This window comes from Echiichthys vipera (genome assembly GCF_963691815.1).
Source record: "Echiichthys vipera genome assembly, chromosome: 9".
Taxonomy (NCBI): domain Eukaryota; kingdom Metazoa; phylum Chordata; class Actinopteri; order Perciformes; family Trachinidae; genus Echiichthys; species Echiichthys vipera.
In genome coordinates, this window is record NC_139834.1 from 14,577,766 (window position 1) to 14,585,119 (window position 7,354).

Here is a 7,354-nt window from a genome sequence, read left to right on the forward strand (position 1 = left end):
GCAGCAGCTAAGCACAGATTAATGCCAATCATGAATTAGTGTGATTGACAATTTAAGTTTTACTGGCGTTTCTACTGATTTGAAAATGTTCTAAAACTTTTCAAAGTGCTACACATGGGAACTCATTTATCAACTGTCTAATGGCAGTTTCTGCACGGGAAAAATGCAGAAAAAGTACACAACTGACACTGTGTGGTCATAACATTATCTGCTCAACAGTCATAATTCCTTAGGTCTTTTGTGCATTATGCATTAGAAATAACTTGTCAATTAAGAAAGGTGGGCCAGTAAGCAGATTATATTAATGATTGCATTACAGTTTTCCTAATTGTTTACTCATTAACACTAAGCCACAATGACCACAACCTATAACTCATATACCAAACCCCTGAATATTTTGCTAAAATACAAACAAATTTCTTAACTGACACTCAGATTGCAGTTCTAAATATTTCAAAATATACACAATTCTTTATATATGTCATTTTAAACACTAACTAACGTGTGCAGCCGAACCTGCTGTCAAAACAAAGAAATTTGGAATTACAACATACACAGGGGGAGAGTGACTTCATTCTCTGCTCAGGATGGCATTAATCCATTTTATCTTTATATAGCAAATAGGTGTTTGCTGATGTATTAATGCTCTGAATGTCAAGCACACCTCCTTTAAGTTAATAAGGTTTCAGTAGCATGGATGTCCATGGTTAACTACTGTATTTGACATTGGCTTCACACAAAGTAGGCCAAATTCTATATGTCAATGCTTGCAATATTTGTTTTCTTGTTACACTAATAATATCTTATATTATATAATGGACCAACTTCCACTTCTCATAATGGGAAAATGTGTCTGTTAGGATCGAAGCCAGGCTTTTTGTTGCCCATGGGGAGTCCACAAAAACAAACAATTCATTTAGAATGACTGCCCTTTTCTCTGCTCCCACAGTCTACCAGGACAGCAATGCTCTTAGTGTTTTCACTTTGTGAGTCTGTGTGTGTATGAGTGTGTATGTGTGTTTCATCATGGCAATTGCAATGTGGTCCTGTAGACACTGGTAACTGGTAATGCTCCAATGAACGGTTAAGCCTTGAGAAACCATGTAGGTATATACTGTTATTCAAAATGCACTGAGCCATCATTATGTGTGCTTAATCGTAGCCTCAGAGGTGCTTTTTGTCATGGATTCTTCTTGCTCCTGAGACACATTAAGATACAGTATGCTCTGAAGTGAAATAATGTTTTCGCAGCACACAAGTGCTTTTTAAATCGATCTGCATCGTTACTTGTTTAACAAAGATAAAACAAGATGTAGTGATGACTAACAATTATGATATATTTATAAGCTATCAAAGTCCAAACATTTTACTACTGAAGGCTTTGGAAAATGAACAGTAGTAATGTAAAGTATGTGTGATTTATAGTAAATGGGGTAAAACATGCTAAACCACCACAATGAATGGGATAGTGTATTACAGATAACTAGACTAATCTAGTGCTACAGCTGTGACAACAACCCAGCGCTTAAGGCAGTGCAGTAAAATTGCACAATGAACTGTGTCAAAGGCTGAATTATTGACTGAGAGAACTGCAGACCCTTGTTTCCACTCTTGGAAGATAGTTAATGATTTTAAGATCAGTAAGTAATTATATTATGATTATTATTATTATTATAAGTACTACACAGTGTCTTACATGTCAGGGTTTTAAGAGCAGATTGAAACAAAGCATATTAATAACTAAAGAGGAAAGTTACAGAGATTTTGAGGTCAACAATTTGTTGGGGTCCATAACTACTCCAAGCCTATTGTTTTTTTTTTTTTAGGTATTTGAGCTAATAAAGTAAGTTAACATAATGTTGTTAACTTAGCTAGCCATGTTCCGTACCAATGATAAACCATTCCGAAACACTGCTAACAAGTTACTTTCCCTGTGATGTAGCTGCCTTCTTGTTCCTAAAATAGAAGTAGTATAAATAGTCTATAACTATTTATTCAGCCGTTTACTCATAACGCCTATAATCCTGTAACCTGACTCTCGCCTCTTGGATCGCTCCATAGGAAAGTGATTTCAGGAGGCTTGGCCAAAAATCCTTGCATTTGATTGGATAAACCACCTGTCCGTCATCTTAATTGACATGCTACTTCAACCACTCACATCGACAACCAACCTGTGACGCTGATGAGAGCGACGCAGGGAAAATCCAAACCCGGTCAGGAGAAGGGGGAAAACATTGTTTCCACCAACAAAAGCCTTCAGAGCCGTTCTCTGGTGTTCTTTTAAAGAAGAAATATTCTCCAGATTGGACAACACGGATGAAATAGCAGCATCGATGCTGACGCCTGCTTCCTCGATGCGAGACGCCATTGTTGTTGTCTGAATCACAACAGCCGCTTCTCCGCTACGTCACATCTATAAGGTTAATTATCCTGGGCATCATCCCTCAAATCTCTCTCTATAATGTCTCTCTCTATAATGGATAGAGAACATATTTTCTTTCTTTTTTTGGTGGTCATTGTATCCTAAATATCTTTATATAATAAGTAGCTGACATACTGACAACCTGTGTCATTTGGGCAAAATTAGATATCTTCACCATTTATCAGAAGCTCGGCCCGTATCACCAAAACATCTTACTGCTAAACGTAGCTCTCAACTTGATGATTTTGGAGTAAAAACATTGGTGTACCGGTCATAATTTTAAGACTCCCACAGCTTTTTCGTGAAAGAGTATTTCACAAAGTGTTTTAGCTCTAAAAGCAGCTCCTAGATCTGTGAAAAGTTAGAAGAAGCCAAGAGGACTACTAAATCACAAATGACAAACAATCCAAAAATGGCTGCTGCCGGCCATCAGCCTCATGATTGCGTAAACATTTTAGAAACCTTTAATGATTGTGGGAAATCCCCATTTATTTCCAGGCATATATTTTCCCATGCTTGTTTTTTGCCTTTTCCTTTAATAATGATCTTCCTTTCGTGCACAAGTTACAAGGCAACAAGTAAATTACAGTATACAGTATAATAATTACAAGGCTTCTTACAGGATTACTGCTAATTGTTAACGAGCAGACTTTTGTTGTAAATATAGTTGACCTAGCCTATATTACTCTGTCTCCCAATTCCTTAGTAAAACTGTGTCCATGTGATGTTAATGATTCAAGAAAGAACAGTAAACAAATTGTGGTAATACTGACCGCATGACCATGATGCATTCTCAAGACTGTCTTTGTGTACTGTTCACAACCTCAGCGTAAAACAATGTTGCCCTTCAAGCTGGAGAAGTACAGATGATTACATTAGAAATAAATGTAAAATCTATTTGATCAATGTGTGCAGAACAAATGTTTTATCTGAGTTTGAGGAACAAAGGTTTGTTTCTTTAATAACTCTAAATGTTTTTTGTCCAATAACTTTGCTTGATTCTAGCATTCAACTTTTAAATTTTCTAAGAATTATAACTGACAGCAAACTGCAGCTTTTCTTTGATGGAAAATTCAATTGTATATTCTAACAAAACATTGACTATTTAATAACAGCAGAAGATCCGGCTACTGTGATTACTCTGCGCAGCATGCATGGAATTCAGTCTGTGAATGTTCTCATTTGTCCAGGTCATCGTTATCCCCAAAGCAATTTCAGTCAAAAGCAACTGGACTTGGTTATTTGTCTAGGAATACGCTTCACTTCTCATCCAAGAGGCTTCATGTATGCATCTGACCAGGCTGGGACATGTCCAACTAACTGGTGTGGAGATCAAGGTATTTAACCTCTCACAAGGCCGATGATTTTACTAGAACCCTTTGTGCTCCAAGTGCCAATGACCGTCCTTAGAGTGAGTGAGTCGTTGGTGGCAAGTTGGTTTCGACTTCGTTAGTGCTCTATTGAGTCTGAACGACAGTTGTTGGAGTCACAGGTGGCCCTTTGAGAACAGTTGTTCTTTGAGGTTAGATCATTGAATCTTCCCAGGAGATCACTTGAACCATCGTGTGGCGTGTGTATCAACCAGTCACTGGCCATTGCCCAGCAAGCTGATAATAGGTTGATTCCAGACACCCGCAAATCGATCAGTATATCTCTACCTGATTCTGGCTACAAATTGTGATTATATGAGTGTATATTATATGTGATTTATATGATTACTGTAGAACCCACACAGGCTTTAAAAATATCTTGAAACCATTATAGTATCTTTATTAATATATCTATCTATTTCAGAATGCTTTTGCCAGGCTATGAGCAAAACATGTCTTTGAAAATCAAATCTGACTCTTGCGTAGGGTGTTTTATGCCTGTTTTTTCTTGTCTCTTAATGTAATCATAATGCTGGTGCAGTTACCGGCGCACCCTTATTCAAATAGAAGAAAAAAGTCCATTTGCAGAAATTTGGATTTCATTTCTTGGACATCATCCCACAACTAATTAAACTTCTGGGTGCAGCTAAATGATTCAGGATTCCACATTAGGGGGGTTCAACTGTTTGTGATATACTGTTGTGAAATGTTGCTCTCTTTAATATTCAGCTCTTGCTTACCCTGTACTGTTAATGTAATATTATTCATATGGGTATTGTGCGTTCACTCTAAGTATCTGAATGTGTATTTTCAATAACCCCATTTATTATAAAGGTTTCTCACACCCTAACCTTTTCCTGGGGAAGACTGTTTGTTATTGAAATGTTGAACAAGTACAATAAAAGAAGTCAGCAGCGTGCTGTGCAGATTATTGTCATCTGCAAGAAATGTATGGATTTGCCTGTGCCTCCTGATGATTGCCTGCTATATTTCCACATTTCCTGATATTTCCTCGGAAAAGGCACCAGGAATCATTTCCTACCAAAAAACATGTGTTATTCATGCAATTTACAAGACCTGCATGTCTTTGGAAGTAAACCGGACAACCCAACACAGGGTGAACATGCAAACTCCACACAGAAGGGCCCCAGCCCAGATTCAAACCAGGAACCCTCTTGCTGTGAGGCGACAGCGCTAACCACCACACCACTGTGCTGCCCTGATGTGATTCTACAAAAAGTAAAATGTATTAAAGAGGGCCTTTTTTAGTAATGCAAGTGGTGGGGCAACAACATGAGTGCCTTCCTAAGGGCACAGTAGCATACATATATATATAAATATATATACATATATATATTTATATATATTTGCATGCAGTCCAGCAGGAGTCCTGACGCAGAGGGCTCAGACAAAACAGGTCAGTGCACCTGCCAGAAAAAATTGTTCCCGCTGTCATAACTTTCCAGAGTTGTAAAATCGTGGAAAATGTTATGCAGTGTTTTGATGTCTGATAAGCCTGTAATCACTTTAATATGTTATTCCGTATACCAGCACAAATGTGCTGATGTAATGCAATAATGTTTTCAGTCTGATGAGGCCAGAAAACTTGATGTAGTTTTTTTGTCTAACTAGTTTGGATAGCAACGTTTTTCTTATCCATTAAGAGTTACCCTGAGTTCACCAGCCATAACGGCCTTGATGCTGCAAGTGCAAACCAAGGTAGCAGTCTTGAAGACCACATGGGGAACATTAAAAGGAAGGCGCTACAGAATGTAAGAATGTAAAAGTAAGGGAAAAGGAATGTAAGAATGTAAAAGTAAGGGAAAAGGCGTGGGCCTTGTTACAGTTTGCTGACCTTTTACAGTCAGCTGACATTCCTGTGTGTGTGTGTGTGTGTGTGTGTGTGTGTGTGTGTGTGTGTGTGTGTGTGTGTGTGTGTGTGTGTGTGTGTGTGTGTGTGTGTGCGAGCGCGTGTGTGTGTGTGTGTGTGTGCGAGCGCGCGTGTGTGTGTGTGTGTGTGTGTGTGTGTGTGTGGTGAGTTATTAACTATTTTGCTATTGTTTTGGCTTTTGATTTATCCTGGGATAGAACAATGTCTCCAGACCTGTTGGTCTCTCTCAGCCAGTGTATTGACCTTCTCACTTTCATTCACATTTATTCTATAATTTCCCCTGCTGTGTGTCCCTCCAGAATATTCCAGTATTACTCAGTATTTTGTCTATTTTGGCAACAGTGTTTCCCAAGATGTCATCTTATATTGCCTCAAGATTGTGCCTGGATTTGCTGCATCCTGTACATGTAGGAAGGAGAGATTAATAAAGACAATAAAAACATTCAAAAGTCACAGCAAGAGAGCATGTTTTTCCAGTCAATTAAAAAAAAGAATGCCCTCTAACTCAAAACACTACATAATTCATCTCTTGCACAAATGATTTATCCCCTATTGACTGTTGGAAATCCAAACAGTGAGCCCTTTGTCTTTTGGAACTGATACAAAACTTGATGCATAGAGTTAAACTATTGTAACTGCACAGGAAATGTTGATCAAATGCGATGTGAAATGAGCTACAGGAACAAGAAGACTGCACTGAATCAAGTTTGGCCCAGAAAGTGTTTTATATGATCGATTCTGTGAGGTGTGTGTTATAAGGGCAGACACTGAAACATATTACAATTTTTATTCAGTGATTTATTGTCCGCTGGTCACTGGAGAGAGGCGTCCCGTGTACAGCAATCTTTGTCGCTCTGATAACTTCACATATGCAGTCTATTTATGCTGGATTTGTACACATGACCGAAGTGTGGAATTGACATTTTGTCTTTGAAATGCACCATTATACGATAGAAAGAAAGCATTGTTGTGTGTTGCCACTATTCAGAAAAATGGTGGATGTATTTTTGTACGGTAATAAAACATGTCTCTCAAGTCCTTTTTAGTTATCTTAAAATATATGCTGTCAATTCCTAAAGCTGCATGAAGCAAATAGAATCATGCTATTTATTAAATAAATAAAATACAATTTCAGTTCATTCATGAATGAATCTCAACATAATAAAAAGCTGGCTGCTCGAAGAATAAGGTGTAAACAGCAGATGTGTACATTGGTGTACAACAGTGTTCATGCTGCATTAGAGCCATAAGTCATGACTATGATGTCAGTGGTGGATAATCCCTTTAAATGAGAATTTTACATATCACAATCGATCACAATCAGTTGTTAGACATGGGTCACACTACTGTGAAAACTATGTATATATATTCTCCAGTTTGAGCAACACATTAATGCATTAAAAGGCTAATTACATGCCAAGATACCTTATAATACTCACACACAGGCTCTTACAACCCTGGAAAGTTATCACAGCAGCAACTATTTTATCTTTGGTCTCAACGATTGCAAGGTAAAGTGTAGAAAGGCACCCCCGCTGTGTTGACAGAATGGCTCTATTCAAATTAATGAGAAGGCTGGAGAAGGCAGTCCAGTTAAGACAGATACAACTAATGCATGAACTCAGGCACATGCTATTTTTCTTCCTCTTTCAACTGATTTCCTCATAAGAT